Here is a 17,710-nt window from a genome sequence, read left to right as displayed (position 1 = left end):
GAAAAAGAGATGATGGAGTAAGAAACATGCATGATGAATAGTTTCTTCTTCTTCTTTTTTTTTGGTGAGGAAGATTGGCCCTGAGCTAACATTTGTTACCAATCTTCCACTTTTTGCTTGAGGAAGATTCTCACTGAGCTAACATCTAGACCAGTCTTCCTCTATTTTGTATGTGGGACGCCACCACAGCATGGCTTGACGAGCGGTGTGTAGTTCCACACCCAGGATCCGAACCTGTGAACCCCGGGCCGCCGAAACGGATTATGCAAACTTAGCCACTGCACCACTGGGCCACCCCAAGAATGGTTTTCTTATTGACTGGGAGCCCTCGCTGTTTGCTGTTGGCAGAGCAGCTTGGTGGCAGAGTGTGTGTGTGAGGGGAGGTGGAGGAAAGCATTTTTGATGTGATGTTCGAAAGCGCTATCCCCGAAAATGCTTGCTGTTTTGGGATCTACTAGAGATGAAAATCAAAATACGGAACAGAACTACTTTACAATACTTCAGCGTTGCAGATTCTGCAAAGTGTTGTCACATTCCACAACCCTCTTGGTTCCTCCTACGGCCCAGTGAGGGTGGGATTATGTCCCAGCTTCTCCGTGAGAGAGCTGGTCGTAGGCATCTCCTCCCTACTCCACTAGTCTCCTTTTCTGCCCCAGAGGAATCACTGAGCATGTGGGATATTCATTAGCCTTTGTTATAAGGATCCAATGCATGCCATGCTTTCAATGGCCTCTAGTGCCTGTGAAGCAAAGTGGGGCCATGTCACCTGTGTGCCTTCGACACCTGCTGTGCACCCATTCCCAGACGTTGGGATTGATGTCACAGAGGCGTCAGCCATGGTTCCTGGCCTTGGAGACCTTCAGTCCAGTTGGGAGCCAAGACAGAGGCACAAGAGAACAGTCCAAAATCTCTCTTTGTCCTGATGTGGTTCGGAAGATGAGGGCGGTAGGAATTCAGATAAAAGAGAGAGAGTTGTGGTGGGGTGGTGAACGGTGGTATAGGGGAGCCCGAGTTTTGGGTGAGTTTTCAAAGCAGTGCGGACTGTTTCCCATAGAGGAGGTCAGCGGTGGGCAGAGGGGCATTACGAGACGGGTGGGAAAGTGATTTTAAAGTAAGTGTTTGTAAAGAATGGACTGAAGATGAGATACTGGAATGGAGTGTCCTTATGCCTGGCATGGTGGTGGGTAAGGTTGACAAGAAAGGGGGGGTCCTATGGGCCAGAGGGTTTTCATTCAGCGGTTTCTCAACACTCCAGCTGTCCTAGAGCTTTGAGTTTTGTCTACAGGAGAAAGAGTGGTCATGTGGACTGTGCCTAACCTCTGTCGTCTGAACTCGGAAAAAGGACTCAGAGCATCTAATGATATCCAGTGTCCGGTCTTGGACAGCCCTGGCCTTGGAGAATGATTCCACCGTTGATGAACAATCTAAGATCCAATAGTTGATTTATATTTGTGAGTCCAGGCAAGACCATTATGCACACTGATCAGGTATAAACATATTAACCTGAATTTATAAACCACATTTCTAAGGCATCTCTGTTCCCTAGCGGAAAGAGAATCAAGATTTGAAAAATGCTAGTGGTTTCCGTGTATTAGCAATAAAATTCAAAAGTCTCTACGACTCTTCAACAAATTTAAAAGTACTCTGCTTAATAGATTTATTGGGTAATATTCTGAGCAATTCAAAGCACCTGGCAACTGAACCACAGAACACAGAGGGAATTGGGGCAAGAGCTATAAAGCTCCTCCTTTGCTTCTCCTTGAGAGCTCACGCAAGTGGTGTTATAACAACTGACCATCTCTACTGCTTTTTTATTTTGGTGATGAAGATTGGCCCTGAGCTAATATCTATTGCCAATCTTCCTCCTTTTGCTTGAGGAAGACTGGCCCTGAGCTAACATCTGTGTCAGTCTTCCTCTGTTTCGTATGTGGAACACCACCACAGCACGGCTGACGAGTGGTGTGTAGGTCTGCACCCAGGATCCCAACCCGTGAAACCCCAGGCCACTGAATCGGAGCTGGCGAACTTAACGGCTACTCCACTAGGTGGGCCCCCCCATCTCTACATCTTAGTGTGGGCACCACTTGTCTTGGTGGCCTGGTCCAGCACAGTTTCTGACAGGCAGAAGACACTCACTTCATGTTGACTGAGTGGACACGAGAGAGTGAATGGGTGGCACTGAAAAAAACCTACTGGCAGAACAGGGACATAAAATACCAGCTGTCTCCATTCTCGAAGCAGCACTTCACCCATCAAACAAGATTTATGGATTTGACACCCACGTCACGTTTCTGTTCATGTTCCACATTGCTTCATGGGCACCTTGCCGTCCACCAGTCTCTGTGCAATTGGGCAAGAGAGAGGGAAAAAAAGACAAATTAAGGAAAAGAACTTCATACATTTTTTTCTCTGTTACTTCTTCACAAAGTTTAGCAATAAGCAATGTAGCTGAGATTAGCAGTTTGATTCGGTGTATTTTTAGGTCTAAAAGAGCTATTCTTTATCACATTAATCTCAGATTGCTCCTCTGGCTTCCTCTCCTGAAGCCGGTGTTGGCTGCCAGCACATCCAACCCATCGTGATTCACTGATGAATCAGTGACAGCGTTTTGGAGGCTGATATAGGAAAAGCTATCTGACTCCCTGTTGAGTTGGTTCAGATCCTATTGCGGTTCCACAAAAAAAAATAGTCCCGGTTCCCACTCTCTGCCATCCAAAGCCGCATCTTGTAACTTTTCATTACGGAGGAAAAGGCCAGGGTGAGACCTCAGCCTTCTCAGAGTTGCCTTTCTTGGAAGAGAGTCACAAACAAAAGCATTAATTACACAACCCCGCAGGGTGCAGCAGCGGGCACGGGGCATGTCCCAGAGTCGGCTCCACTCATTTCGGTCCTTGATAAACTTGGGCTACAGCGACGTCTAGACCAGGGGGGTGCAGATAATGCAAGGTGGGGTTCTGTGTTTTTGTTTTTCTAACTAAGTCATTCATTCATTCATTTTTGGTGAATGACTTATATATCGCATATGAGTGGCTGGCAGGCAGGCAGTTGGGGACGGAGGCTGAGAAGGTAGGAGGATTGTGTTAAGGATTGGAGCAGCCTCCTTCGACACAGGACTCTCTGTGCCAGCTCGCGTCTGCCCTCTCCTGCACTAACCAAGTTTGCACTTGCTTGTCAGGGGTTAGGTGGTGGCATAGTCACCCCTAAGAAGAGGCTCCCAAGCCCTGGTCTTCTTCCCTCCAGCTCGGCGGTTCACGGTGTTTCGGCCGCACAGAGCACACTTCTGCCCTTTGCCTCTGATTTTTCTTTTCCTCCTGATGGAGCCGGCAGAGCGCACCTGTTCTCTGAGTCACTGTCTCCATCAGGGCTGTCTCTGAGCACAGACAGGGGGTAAGCGGAGTTTATCCTCCGTGGTATCCGCCGCCCAGGTCCCCTCTCTTCCCAGCGCCTCGCGCACCTCCGTGTGGGACAAAAGTGCCATTCAAGTGAGCTCGTAGCAGAATCACGTGACCCGTCGTTGGCTTGTAAACCCAATCAGTCAACCCAATCGCTTCTCATCAGGCCCACGGCGAAAGTTGTCTTCCCTTTAGGATAGGCAAAAATGCAGGGAAGTATTTGGGAAGTTTGTATAGAGCACATTTTTGCGTTTATTGAGCTTTCTCATGCACCTGGCAGTATAATAAACAGAAACAATAAATAAATAGAGTGAATTTAAAAACCGTCGTTTGATCAAAGAATATGTCTACACATGGCACACATTCTATATATAGGTGTGGTTCTCTTTCCCCTTTTGAGTATTTTTTGGGGTAATTTTAATTCATCCTTTATATGTAAAGCAGTAACATTTTACAATCATTTTGATTGGAGAATTTTTTAACATGATGACATCAGTGTGGCTTTTTTGTTATTTCACTGCTCTGTTATTGTCAGGCAGCCTATCTGTATCAGTGTCCTAGGGCTGTCATAACAAGTTACCGTGAACTATGTGGCTTAGACAACAGAAACTCATCGTCTCACAGTCTGGAGGCCAGAAGTCCGAGATCAAGGGGTGGCCAGGGTCGCTTCCTTCTGGGGCTGTGGGGAGAATCTGTTCCAGGCCTCTCCTCCAGCTTCTGCTGGCTTACTGGCATCTTTGATGTTTCTTGGCTTGCAGATACATCACCCGATCTTTCATCTTTTCGTGGCGTTCTCCCTGCGTGCCTGTCTGTACCCAAATTTCCCCTTTTTATAAGGCCACCAGTCTTACTGGATTAGAGGCTCACCTCCCTTCAGCGTGACTCAATGGAGCTTCACTCAGTACATCTGTAAAGGCCTTATTTCCAAAAAAGGTCGCATTCTGAGGCGATGGGAGTCAGGACTTCTCGTATGAATTTTGGGGGGCTACGATTCAAGCTGTAACACCAGCGTCTGGATTTAGGGCAACCTGAATTGGATATAACATAATCTTAAATTGATTCCATCTGCAAAGACCCTATTTCCAAACAAGGTCACAGTCGCAGGTACCAGGGTTAGGACTGAACATATTTTGGGGGGTTGGGGGCACAGTTCAACCCACAACAATATCTATAAAACGTGGTTGGTCCATTTCCTTCCGACAGCCTTCAGACGCTCAGCCTTGCATTTGTGTGGCCCGGCGTGAGTCCATGTGTGGAAGACAGCGGGACAGCCTTAGTTTCTGAACGTTCTTGTAGGAGGAAGAGATCAGGATCCAGGTTCTCAGCCAGATCGTCCCCTCCTCTAGTAAAACTGTGTTTTAGAGTAAGATGTATTGGGGGAAACAGGGAGCTTCCCTGAAGGCTGTAATACCTTGTGTGGTATTAAGAGCTATTATGAATCCTGTTCAGGAGGTGGGCCCCAGGGCAGAGAATGAGCCCTTCACAAGGCTGACGCCACCTAGAGAGTATCAGCCCACTCCAGTCGCACATGCCTACCTCCCACTAACGTTCATGGCGGGAACTCTGGGGCGAGTGGTTCCCTGAAAGAGATTTCAGATTTTAAACCTTGGTGGGACCTGTGAAATCACTCGATGCAAGCCCCGCATTTTATAAATGATGAGATCTGCCCCAAATTGAGAGCAAACCATCATGGAATGATTCAGGCAGTGGCCCGGGAGCGCTCTGGGCCTGCAGGGGTCAACACGGTGCCACCCCATAGAGCTTGTCCTGGCTCAGCTGGAGAAGCACGAGATGCTACTTGGCATGTACTCACCCTTCAGTGCCATTTGCCGGGGCCATGTGGCCGCAGGTCGGGGCTGAGGCTGCATCCGGGATTTGGCCTCCCTGCTCACACTTAGTGGCTCGGACGTGGAGGTGAGCCTTGTGCATCTGCTCGAGCACATTCGTGTGTCACTTACACAGGGCAGGGGGCATGCCTTCCCTAGTAAAGGATGACCCTGTATAACTCTGGGCAGGTCATCCCTGACAACGGGAAATATTTCTGGATCACCTTGCATACTTTGCAGTAGGTCAACCCAATTTATTGCAAATATTTCTCATCCCAGGCCATCCCTATCATCTATCTGAGTGAGGCAGTGTTCCCAGTCAGAGTCAGTGGAAGCTGGATGAATCTGAACTCTGAACAGGCCAGGGACAGACAAGGCAGAACACAAAACTGACTTTGTTTTATTAAAATCACAAGTTCATTTGTGCACGTGAAATTATGGATGCTCAGATAGCGTGAAGAAGTTAGTTTCCAAAACATTCGATGAGTGGGATGAGAGTCAAGGGGAAGAATCAGGAAGGGTGTTTCCAAGACCGTAGGGCAGTCTGAGGAGGTCTGGTGGCTGGAAGGGGAAAGCTCTCTTGGTCTGAATCATGCGATGCTATTGACCATGGCACGCATCTTTTAAATAAGTATTTGGGGTCAATTAGCCCCCAAGTCCTCGTGGATGACTTCCCACCAGAGTCAGGCAGAGTTTCAAGTGTATCTCTAGAAATCAAAACTATTATTACTAATAACAATAACGTATTTAATGAAAACTTAAACCAAAACATGAATTCCATACTCGAGTTAAAATATTTGCACACGTGAGCTGTGAGCGTGTTTTAATCTCATGGGACACAGATGGAGAAAAGCTGTTTCAGTTTATTTACTTGTGATTTTATCATTATTTTTAAAGAGATCCTGACTCATTGGCCATATTACAAACACTAAAACTAAGTGGGAACCTTGACTACAGAAAGTTATAAACTTAATGGAGAGTGAACTGTGTTGTTGATGTCTTCGTTCTTCAGTCTTTTCTGGAATAACTCTAGATATTGCTAACTACATTGAAAAACTAATTTTAACCTTTCTTAGAGCCAGCCACAATTCTACCTCAGTTCTTCTCTTTCTTTGATGAACCTGATATTCTCACTTTAGAAGCGAATCTTCTAATTTACTGAATTCCTTTTAATTAAGTAATGTCTTCGAATTTTAATTAATTCTGATATCAAATTCACTCTTGGAATTACCAATTAATTTATTTAAACCGAATAATGTTTCTCTGATTTTTCACACATGCATGAGAAATTACAGGTTGTATTTGAAGGGGAAATTTCTCAGGGAGGCAAAAATATGGCTCCCCCTGTCTACACTGAAAAACACAATTGTATTTAAAATGAAAATTTCAACTTGCCACTCATATAAGAATACTCTTGGCCTTGAACCCACCTCTTAAAGGTAAAAAGGTACACACACACATGCAAAAGTATGAAGTTTATCTTTAATTCACAAGAATTTCATCTTTCTCTACCTCTGTGTCCCTTTCAATTCACCTCATATTTTTGAGGAAAGAAACATCCCAGAAGCATGAAGAGAAACCTGCCAGCCCCGTGTCAGGCCTGCCAGCATGAACGGTCAGTTTCTCACAGCTATGGGCCAATCAAACCAGATTAATCTGAGCCTGGAAAGCTCACTCTTGTAGGTGTGTGGAAGTGAATGACACGGGCCAGTGGCTGGAAATGCAAGTGTGAGCATCAGTTACAGATCTCATGGTTACAACCCCAAGATTAAATGAACATTATTACAGAGCAAGGTGGGTTTGGCTAAATAGATTCTCTCTTGGTTATGAGATGACAGTGGCCCTGGGATCAATGGTGTTTTGAGAGACAGCTTTGTTTGTGGGACAAAACGTGGACAGTGACGAGGGCCACATGAATGTTCTGGCTCCTTCCTCCCACCACAAAATCATGTTTTCACTTTGAGGAAGGCATTGTGTTTCTCTGGGCATCAATATTGCCACCTGCAGAGTGAGGAAAGGTTTCTTGAGGTCCCCGTGCCATAGGCTGCTAAGGATTAAATGAGGTCAGAGAGCAGGAAATTGTGTTTCCACATCATCTCATGACATTTCCTTGCATCCTCCATAAACTGTTGTGAAGGTCCTTTCAAGGGAAGAGTTCACAAATTTGAATAACAGCGAAACTGTGGGAATGTTTAGATGTGCTCAGAAATGATCTCTTTGAAGGACAACTGACTTGAGCATTGATCTTTATTAGTATAGTTTTGTTAAAAAACCCAATTCCCATTCTTTTATCATCTTCTCTTGTACAAGATATTGTGTAGCTTTGCACAATGATGGGGGAAAATGTTTGATGAATGATGCACAGACTTTAAAGTAAGTGACGCGTTTCTAGAACCAAAAGAAAACTCCAGTTCAGAACATGATGTTCAAACTATAAAGGCCGAGATGTCTTTAGAATGGACGCCATTGTGATGAGATTTGGCCCTATAATAGCACAATTTAACATTATATTAATTTGATATGTTAATATCAAATTTTTAGGCATATTAAATCCTGGTTAGTTAAAAATTAGCTTTAGATGAGCAAGTTGACAATGTGGATATAATTTTTTTCCAAAAAGCACATAAGTTCTGGTTTTCTTTTCCCAGTTAAATGACAGCTAAGAAAATTGATTTCAACTTACTCTATTTCATCAGACATGTTCTCTAGCTTTTAACTTTGTTGTTGTTGCTATTTTTGTTGCGTCTTGCCATTTAGTATTTCTTGACGTGAACTCCTAAAGGAGTTGCCCTTCAAAAAACATAATTTGATTCTAGGCAGTAGCCACTTTCTGTGAGTTTCGCATGTTAACAATCATGGATTTGGTAACTTTAGAATATTATGAGTGTGGAGTCATTCTGATGCCATTGGAACAATCCTCAATTAGAGTTTTCACTCTGTTTCCATTATAAACCTCATTGTTTTCTTGGTTTGACATTATGCCAGGCATATTGGTCTAAATCTTGGCAAGTTTGTTAAATAGTTATACCAGATGTTATTAAGAGTAGTTTTTCCTCTTCAACATTCTGAGTGAATTTGCTCTTTATGAAATGGCAAAGTACCAGGTCTGGAACCAGGTAGCTGGACCCATGGGAGCCCGCACCCTAATCATCTACTCTAATCTAATCTGACTTTCACTCTAATTAGGAGATTTTAGGGATCCAAAATGCTGATCCTCTTAGCAAATACATAAAAATAGTGGCTGTGTCTCCTCTCTTCTTCCCTCTCCTGTTTTTCTGGATTTAACACTTAGACAGCATTTCTTTGGATTTTCACTGAAGTGCTTTTCTAGGGTCAAACAACCCATCAAAATCCTTTTGGATAAATGAACACACACTTGGAATATTTCCTTGACACATCATCTCTGTCAAGAAGATGGGAAAAGCTTTATAAGTACATTGGAGATCAGCAATGTCTCTGACTTATCCTGCTTAGAATTTAACTGATTTTGGGGGCTAGGAAGCCTACGACTTGGAGAAGATAGAAATTGAGAATTTTAGTCTTCCTTATATTGGTGTTATAATATTGGTGTTATATTGGGAGCAGCCCAAACCCAAGAGCAAGGCTCTGAGGGAGGCAGCAAACTTCAGAGAGGAGGGGTGACCCACCCTTTCCACCCAAGGCTCTGTGTTCCCCAGGAATTGAAGAAGAGATATCAGCTCAGCCAGAATCGGGGGATTGGTTCCAGGCTCCCCACATTCGAGTGCTCATGAGCCAGGGTGTGTTTAAGGATATGCAGAACCCAAGCCTGGAATATGAACTCGCCTTCAGGCAAGGATTTCTGTGTCTCTGAATGAACTGTGGAATTAAGGATGCCATATGTCCAGGGAAAGACTCTTGCTGCCCCTTTAATGGGCTCTCCTTCCTGCAGGTGTGCCTCCCGGACTGGAGGCTGTGCACCGAGACCGTGCCTGCAGGTGGCCCCTGGGAAAGTGATGATGGCAAGTTTGACTTCTTTTATGACTCTTTCTCTTTCTCTGACACTGACTGGTGTTAGCCCAGGACGACCATGCTCTGCTGCTTCCAGTCAACACTGTTGGGGATTACTTCCTGAGCTTTGACATTTTCTTCTGAAAAAACCTGAATTTTTGGTTGCGTCTCTTTGTAATATGTAATGTCTCTCTAACATACGTGTGACGCTTTCAGTACCTCTGAAAAATAAAGCATACCTTTACGATGTCTGTGGTTCACAAAGACCCGGGAAGCGTTCTGTGGAAACTGCCCTTTGGGAGAGCCGTGTGGACTTCTCCACAGAGCGCTGTATCTCGTCCTCCTCGTCCTCTCTGCTCCCTCTGAGGTTACAACGTGCTCCCATTGGTTACAACGTGGAACCCGCATTGCCACAATTACAAAACCTTCCTTTGCCAACGTCCCTTTCATGGCACTGTGTTCAGTGTTGCTCCATCCCCAACTTGGGTTTGCTTTGGCGATGCTCCAGCCTCTCCCAGGATCATTTCCTCTCCTCTCCCCAGTGGATCCTGTGTCTGTCTTCCCTCACCCCCAACACGCTTCTCCTGCTATCTACGATCGACTTCTAAAACACTCTTGAAGTCACTCATGTCCTTTTTATTCCCTTTGCAAAAAGCTTCCCATTTCCCTTCCTCTTGTAACTAAAGTTTTTCTCTTTTCTCTGTAATTAAAGGTGTGAATTTCAAGATAAGCTTTTCCAAAAATGACTCTTTTCTCAACATTTCGTATTTGTTTCCTTAGTAATGTATATAGCCACAGAATTGGTTTTTACTTATCTTTCTGCAACTGTTCATTTAAAAATTGGGCTTTGGGGAGCTGGTTTAGGAAATTAATGACCCTTAATCATTGCTGCTAGATAGCGGTGTCTAAAAGAATTGCCTGCGATGACAGAAATGCTCTATCGTCTGTCCTGCCCAATACAGTGGGCTCCAGACACAGGTGTCCACTGAGAACTTAAAAGGCAGCTAGTGCCACGGAGTAACTGAATTTTACATTCCATTTCATTTTAATTCATTTCCACGTAAGTGGCTGCACATGGCTAATGGTTTCTGCGCTGGGCTGTGCAGATCTCGAGGACGATGTGCTCCATGTTCCAAGGTTTTGGTTGAGTTGCAGACAGGGCAGGTCACGTGCTCCCTGACCCCAGCCTTCAAGTTCTACCCGTGAAATTCCTTTTTGTTTGTATGAAACATGCAGATTAGAGCAGAGAGCTGGTTCTTCCCGCGTTCACGCCAGGGAGAGGGCGTTGCAGACGCCCAGCTGAGAGGCGTCAGGTGATGGACGACAGAAGCCTCTAGCAGCTAGTGAGTGTGGGGCCTGCAGAGCCGTTTCCACCTATCTCTGAGAATGTGCTTATGCGTTTCAATACTGGCGATAATTTTGAGTAGTGATGTGACAGCATCAGAGTATCAGATGTTCCATTTCAAAGCCCCGTGAAGAGAATTCTCTCTGAAGGGTCCCGTGCCTCGGCTATCTCGTAACATAAACAAAGACTGTTAAAAAATGTGGAGAATCTGTCTTAATGTGTACACCAAGGTGAGAAGGGCAATGTGCCATTTTCCACTTCGGAGGGTGCCAGACAGGAGCCAGCCCTGAATCTGCATCAAGCAAGAAGATGGAAATCTGCGAAAGAGCTGGCGAAGCACAACCGAAGGGGCGCTTTGCGGCCAATCCCTCCAGCCCCTCTTCCGTGCGTCTTTCCAAGGCTGCTGTTCTAACATTGGTCCTGTGTGGGGTGGACATCAGAGCCCTTGGAGAAGGTGTCCTGGAGAAAGAAGACCCAGCCCTGGCAACTTTGGGTCAAGTGCTCTGCCATGCTTGATGGAGTAAAGAGTAGGGACCCGGGTCCACAGTCCTTGATTTGGTTCTAGTTGCTTCACAAATTAGCTGGGTGACTTCCTCTGGGATCCACCATTTCTTCCTTGGTCTAATGAAGACCTGGGCTTGCTGTCCCCTGGGAACCTCAACCTATTCATTGGTGCCCCTGTGAGCTTCTCCCACCCAACCTCCAGGCCCTGACAGCATTCCATCTAAAAGGGGCAGCCTCTGCACTTGTCCCCAGGGTGTGTGAGCAAAAAATATTTGGCTCTTATGATTACAGGGAAAAGGATTCAGACTTCCTTTGATGGGTTTCTTTCACTTTAGGGGTGGGGGCTGTTGGGGGGTGTGGTAGAGATGAATATGGGGGAGATGAGGCTTCTCTATGTCCCTCTTTTCCTCCTGGGAACCCTCTCAGCTTGTCCCAGCTGTTGAGCATACAGATCCCTCAGTGGTGGGGTGAAGAGGCTTCTCATCAACTCCAGAGACAAGAGGGTGGTCACATAGTCATTCCATTGTCTGGCTCATTCACACTGCAAATCCTTGCTCAGAACCTGCTTCTGCCTGGACTGGTCGGGAAAGCCTTGCACCAAGGAGACCACTCTCCATTGGGATTCTCATGACCTCATTGGCACCTAAACATCCTTACCTTTAAAATCTTCATGGGGAACACATTTTGTTCCCAAAAGGGCAAGATCATGAAAACAGGAAGAAATGTGAGGATGAGATTTGAATAAGGGATGGAGGTGACATTTCGGATGCCATGAGGGTCTCGCTGGAGTCTGGATGTAGACACGGAACTGGACTCTGTCTGGTCTCTCCTTGGAGATCAGAGGCCCTGACTCTTGTGTGATGTTGCCATTCGCCAACACTTTTAAGGAATAAACATGGATATGAGCATTTGTGACACTTCTCGGCTACTCCCCGTTCTTCCCCAGGGAGCATGTTTCCTTCATCTGCCTCAATGGCAGACGAGGCGATCTTACGGGGACCTCGTGGGCATGTTGCTTCCAGCAGGCCTTGTCTTTCTCATTCTTACTTTTAATCCTTTCCTTATGCCTTCAGTGCAAATGACTTCACCGTGCAGCACACGGTCTCCACTGAGGTTTGCCTGAGACACAAGCTCCCTGGTATCTTGGCTTTTGGATGCGATTCCGTCACTCTGAAGGTTACGCTAATATTCTCTAACATGTGTTTTAGTGTAATTTGCTCTAAATGCTTTTAAATGAGCAGGAGACTTAAAAGGGAACTCTGGCTCAATGCCTTTGGAAATGTCGCTTCGTCAACAAATGCATCTAATGCCCCAAGGGAAGGAAAGACAAGAAGGAAAATGGCAGCACGCTGTCGTCGTTTAGCTGTCCCAGAAAATCTGAGGCGCTTAGGGAATTTATGAATTGTATATCGTAATAAAAACAGAGCCATGTTCTAAATACAAAGGATGGGCCATCGGGGTGTGGGGCACCACCATTGGCCACATAGATCCACCAGCTTTTCTCCTGTCTCTCTCCCTGTCGTCCGGTCAAGTGTCAGCAATGCCCACTGTCCTTACCTCTTAGAGCAGTAGCGCATGAAGGTCAGGGGTCCCAAGTGCTCACATAGCCTGTTCATTATCCATGGAGTTCCTGGGCTCCACCCCACGTCTATGAATCAGAGTCTCTGGGTGGAGACAGAGATCAGCTTGGTGAACCAGCAGCCCAGCTGACAATGGCGCACGCCAAAGTTGCACCGCTGTGGTGCCCATGTGCAGAGCAGGCAGTTTAGACAATGGAGTCTGACACGTGCTGAATACTTACTTTCGAGGTTGATTTTCCCTTTTATTTTGAGATACTTCTCATTTAACCTATTTCGTGCTCTCCAGGTAGAATGTTTATTTTGGGTATTACTAAAGGGCAGAGTTTGTCTACTATCTTTTGTGTGTTTCAGCCTAGTAGTGAATGAAATACATGTGAAATAAGACAGTGCCGCAAACAGCGCAGCGATGAGAGACAGCTAAACCTTCAGGTTAGAAGGCAGGTGTGCTGGTTCCGGGACAGTTACAGCACAGAATGCCAAGTCTGTCCTGCCTCCTTGAATTTTAGTGTCTGTCTGTGGCCTCGCCTCTCCGTTATTGGTATTCCTACATCAGTTTGCTCAAACACCTTCTCTTTCTATTGCCACACGCCCTCGTAATTCTGCAGAGAGTCCCGCATGGTTACATTAATATAACTCTTCAGACAGTAAATATTTATTGGGCACTGACTGTAGACAGACACCGTGCTGGGATGCGGAGACCACGTAGATGAACACACGTCATCGCTACCCCATAAGAGTTATGGTCCAGTGGGCTCTAAAGTGACTGGCCGAGTGTCTGCTATAAGGTTCTTCTATATCCCAAACTTGTATTGTTTCACAAGGCTGTAGCCTGAGAGAATCACATAAATTGTTAAATATTCATTTGACTTGTTCCTTGAGTCTCATTGGGATCCTGGATAAGAAATTGGCACTTAATTGTAGCTAAACTAATAAAGATGGTGCCAGCCCAAGACACAGTAAACACTCTATAAACACTTGTTAGTGATCAGAAGCATGGAGAGACCCTCAGATAGAGTGGGTGTGACTTATAAGAGGAGACCCCGCTGCACGGCACTATTTTATGGGGTGTTTGTAGAATGCACCTTGTGCAGACTAGTTACCTCTGATCCATAAGAATAATGACCCAATGTTGACTAAGGTGATCTTTTGTTGCCAAAGATAATTCTTGCATTAGGGTCACACCATCCGTGTGATGTTTTGTTAAGAAGAATTTTAGAACAACCAAGTTCTTACTGAATCTCAAATAAACATAACGCTGGAACAATCAATCACCCAAGGCATTTCTTGACTTATCTCCAAGATGTATGAACAAGAAGCAAAAATGTCTGTATTCATCATTGAAATTAATATTGATGTGGAGGAAGGGAAGGAAAATAAACAGAAAAGACATGTTTTGAGAAAGGAGAAGGGATTTGTAGAGCAGGAGGCACAGCACAAAGCATGGCCACCCCTGGCTGTGGGGCCGGGAACCTAAACCTCCCACACAGAATGTGACGTTGACGATGGAACTAAGAGAGTTCTGGGAAAAGTTGGGTCAGGGGATCAAAGGCCAGACAGGAGTCCATGAAAATACTTACAAAATGTCTTATGTCCACCCAAACGCAATAGTGGAAGCAGCACAGAAAATAAAGAGAAAATTGCTGATGGCCTGTGTGTCTCCTGCTTTCATCTTGGTGGGTCTGAACTGTGGTTTCCGTGTCCTTCCTGCCCGCAAGAAGCATCTGGAGCCTCATCTGAGCATCTCAGTGAGGCTGTTGGGACTGTGTTTCTCTTGGTTGCATCTCAGACCTGAGAGCTCTGTCTTGGTTCCCAACGCAAAGTGGACATTTCTCTTGGTGCTTGGTGCTCAGTGATGTTGCTCCGGCCCGTGGGTCACCCTGTCCCACATCTGTCGCCCCAGCTGTCGGGTCCTCCTGCTGCCTCTTCTTGACCTGAGGATCATGTCTTTTGGTCCTAGATGAGTTGGTGCTCATGTGTGATCCTGGGTGACGTGGCGTCTGGTAAAATGCCTGGCACAGAGTGGTCGCTCAATACTTACTTAATGAGTCCCCTTCAAGCTGGATCTGACTTTTGACCGAACTGAAAATGATGAGAGTTTGTCCTCAATTAGAACGAATGAAAAGGAGGCAAAGCCAGTTAAAATACTGATGCTGGGTGTTTTTAAAACGTGCACAAATTGGCTTATATTACTTCCAGCAAATGAATGAATGAATGAATCAATGAATGAGTGAGTAAATGAATAAAGTGGTAATCTCTCTGGGAGAAAGTTGCAGCAAGTTGTACTTCTCTTTCACGTTTAAGCTGTGGTGTCCACGCTCTAAAACACAATTTCCACACTTGCATCCTGGAGATAGGTTCTCTGTTTGACTAAAAAAGCAGAGAACTCGTTGCTGAAATCTGAGAAAGCTCAAGCTTTAAAATGAAGAAATTACTCTTTAGAACAGGCTGCCGTTTGTAGCCACTCTCTCCCCATCCCTCAGCCACTCTCAAAATTATTTACCTCTCGAACCCCACCAGATCTGCCCTCATTGCCGATGCCCTCGCTGCTCTGTTCCACCTCTCCCCTCAGTGTAGATCCAGCACACACTCTTGGGAGCCAGAGTCACTTTCAAGTTCTTACGTTCTTGCTCTTGCAAATCTTATAGCTGCAGAATTATGTATTTCAGAGGTCTTTTTCTTAATATTACCCATACCATATATTATTTCATTTCATAACAGTAAAAAAGAGTCTTAATTCAAGATGATGATGGGAAAATCCATCTATGTTAACATTCAAAGAGTATTTTAACCTGTTCTTAAACGTTTGGACTTTGTTCCAACTTTCTCTCTGGCTGAAACCCATGCATTTACTAAGTAAAACATGGATCATGTTTCTGATCCACGTGCCTTTGACTTAGGGACTTTCCAGAGCAGGAGCCACTTGGTGCCCAAACAGCTGTGTGTGTGTGTGCCTCTCTCTTTGCACCTGTGCAAACAGCACCGCTCTGTGAAAATAAAAGAAACGGGAGTCCTTGTAACGCTGAGATTGTGTGTGTGTGTGTGTGTGTTTTTAAGAGTTTCGCTTAAGGTCCAATTGATTTCTTTCTAAATTTGGCAAAGTGCCTTTTATAAACTTAACTGGTTTGGAGACGTTCTTCTTTTAAGAAACCGTGAATTCTTTGGGACTATTTTATTTTCCTTAATGGGCTTTGCTTGTTAAAGAATAAAGCTCAGTTGAAAGCCCGTTTTCCTCTCTGCACTTTCTCCGTTGGAATCTAATTGCTATTAAAAGTGGGGAGGGGGAGAGACATGTAGAAACTGTGTGTTCTCTTATTTCTGACAAAGAATAGTTCCATTGTTAGTTCTACACTATTAAATTATCAAGAATTATGGTTAAATTCCAAATGCCAGAGTGCTAGGCTTTTTTATTTAATTATTATTAAAAGATGTAGAGGCTGTCTCTTTCCATTTAGAAAAAATGGTAATTACAATGCCTTATCCTAAGTCATCTGCATTTCCTCACTTAGGAGTTCAGGAAATGCAAATAGGCCACCTCTCAAACACGGAAAATCGGCAGGATTTAGGTTATTCCACCTTTTCATCTAAAACAGAAGATGGGGTGGGCTCCTGTGTGAGACCTGGGCCCTGTGACTGGTCCTGAGCCAGTTATATGCTCCGATTTGTTCCTGATCTTGCTCTCCCTCCCTCTCCCTCCCTCTCTCTCCCTCTCTCCTCTCCTCCCATTCTCTCTCTCTCTCAGTCTCCCTCTCTCTCTCCCTCCCTCTCTCTCCTTCTCTCTCTCTCTCCCTCTCTCTCCATCTCTCTCTCCTCCCTCTCTCTCTCCTTCTTTCTCCCTCCCTCTTTCTCTCCCTCTCTCTCTCTGTCTTTCTCTCTCTCTAGCGTATGGGCAATGCTGCACTCTTTGGGGCCAGCTGTGTGTTATGAGAACAAGTCCATCAAAACTCTCAAGTGATTGGAGGGGAGGAGTGAGGCAGTGGATTTCACTGATGGATGGACTTCCCAAGGTACACCATGCTGAGGGGCCTGATCTCCTGGCAGCTGCATGCCCCCAGGGGTGTACCCCTAGGCTTGGCTTGAAAGTTAAAACGCAGCATTTCGGGTGACGTGAAAAAAACAGCCTTGAAACTCCTTACTGACATAATTCAATCGAATGCATTTATGTGCTCGCGCTATCCATTTTCAAGTAAAAGAGCAGATTTTTGCAACCCCTCCTGAAAAGACAATGATCTGTTTTCACTTGCCTCTAGGCTAAAATAAGCACGGATCATTTGAGAAGTGACTTTGCTCTCAGGAGAAATTAGAGCATGCTGTTTGAATTTGAACTAATTTGAAAAGCTAGTGTTTCCTGTGTCCTGGAGGCCCCCCAGGATGCAGCCGTCACCTCCTGGTGCTCGCCACCTGTCTCCTCTTGGCTGAAGCCTTCATCCAGAAATCTGGGAAATGACCCCTGTGGACAGTTTTTCCAGGTTCCAAAGAATGCACTAAGAGGTTGTTACCCACACCTTCCTGGCTGCCGTGCCCTCGGCCCTTCCCGCCCAGGACCCCTGGATGGAGGGCTGTGAGGACCCCCTGGCCTCCTTGTGAGGGACGTGGTCCCTGGGCAGTCCCTCCTGTCAGGGGTCTTTCTTCCCTCCACAGCTTCATCTCAACGTCAGCTTTGGCTGATCTTTAAACACTGCCAGTGAGGATCCTCAGAGTTGCAAAGGGAACATTCTGGTATCTTCTCAAGGGACGATGCATCCTCAGTTTAAATTCCTTTTCTTCTATTGCTGATAAGGGAACGAGTTGATGAAGGTCTTTTGCTTTTGCTAAACTTTTGCTAAACCCCATTCTTACTTTTCTGTCAGCTCAGACTGGAATAGAGGATGGGACATTTTGAGCAGAGCTCTCTCTATAAATATTACTGGTGTAAACAACGCCAAATAAACCTGTTCAAATATACACGGTACCCACAAGATCCAAACACGACTGTTGAGTATTTAATGACTACCGCAGGTCTGAGTTTTCTATTTTTTTCCTTTCTTTCTTTCCTTTAATGAATGGCTAATGCTCCATAAATCAGAGAAAACACCTTTGTGGGTAGGGGATGGTCCA

General features: G+C 45.4%; 1 protein-coding gene across 4 annotated transcripts in view; it reads left to right on the top strand.

The window, feature by feature from the left end:
- Positions 1-17,710, top strand: part of SMOC2 (SPARC related modular calcium binding 2) — a 172,582-nt gene that overhangs the window by 26,194 nt on the left and 128,678 nt on the right. The gene's annotated exons all lie outside the window — the stretch shown is intronic.

The sequence above is a fragment of the Equus przewalskii genome, chromosome 32 (genome assembly GCF_037783145.1).
Source record: "Equus przewalskii isolate Varuska chromosome 32, EquPr2, whole genome shotgun sequence".
In the NCBI taxonomy this organism is placed as follows: domain Eukaryota; kingdom Metazoa; phylum Chordata; class Mammalia; order Perissodactyla; family Equidae; genus Equus; species Equus przewalskii.
The sequence above is the reverse complement of the archived record's forward strand: the minus strand, read 5'-3'. Positions and strand labels throughout refer to the sequence as shown.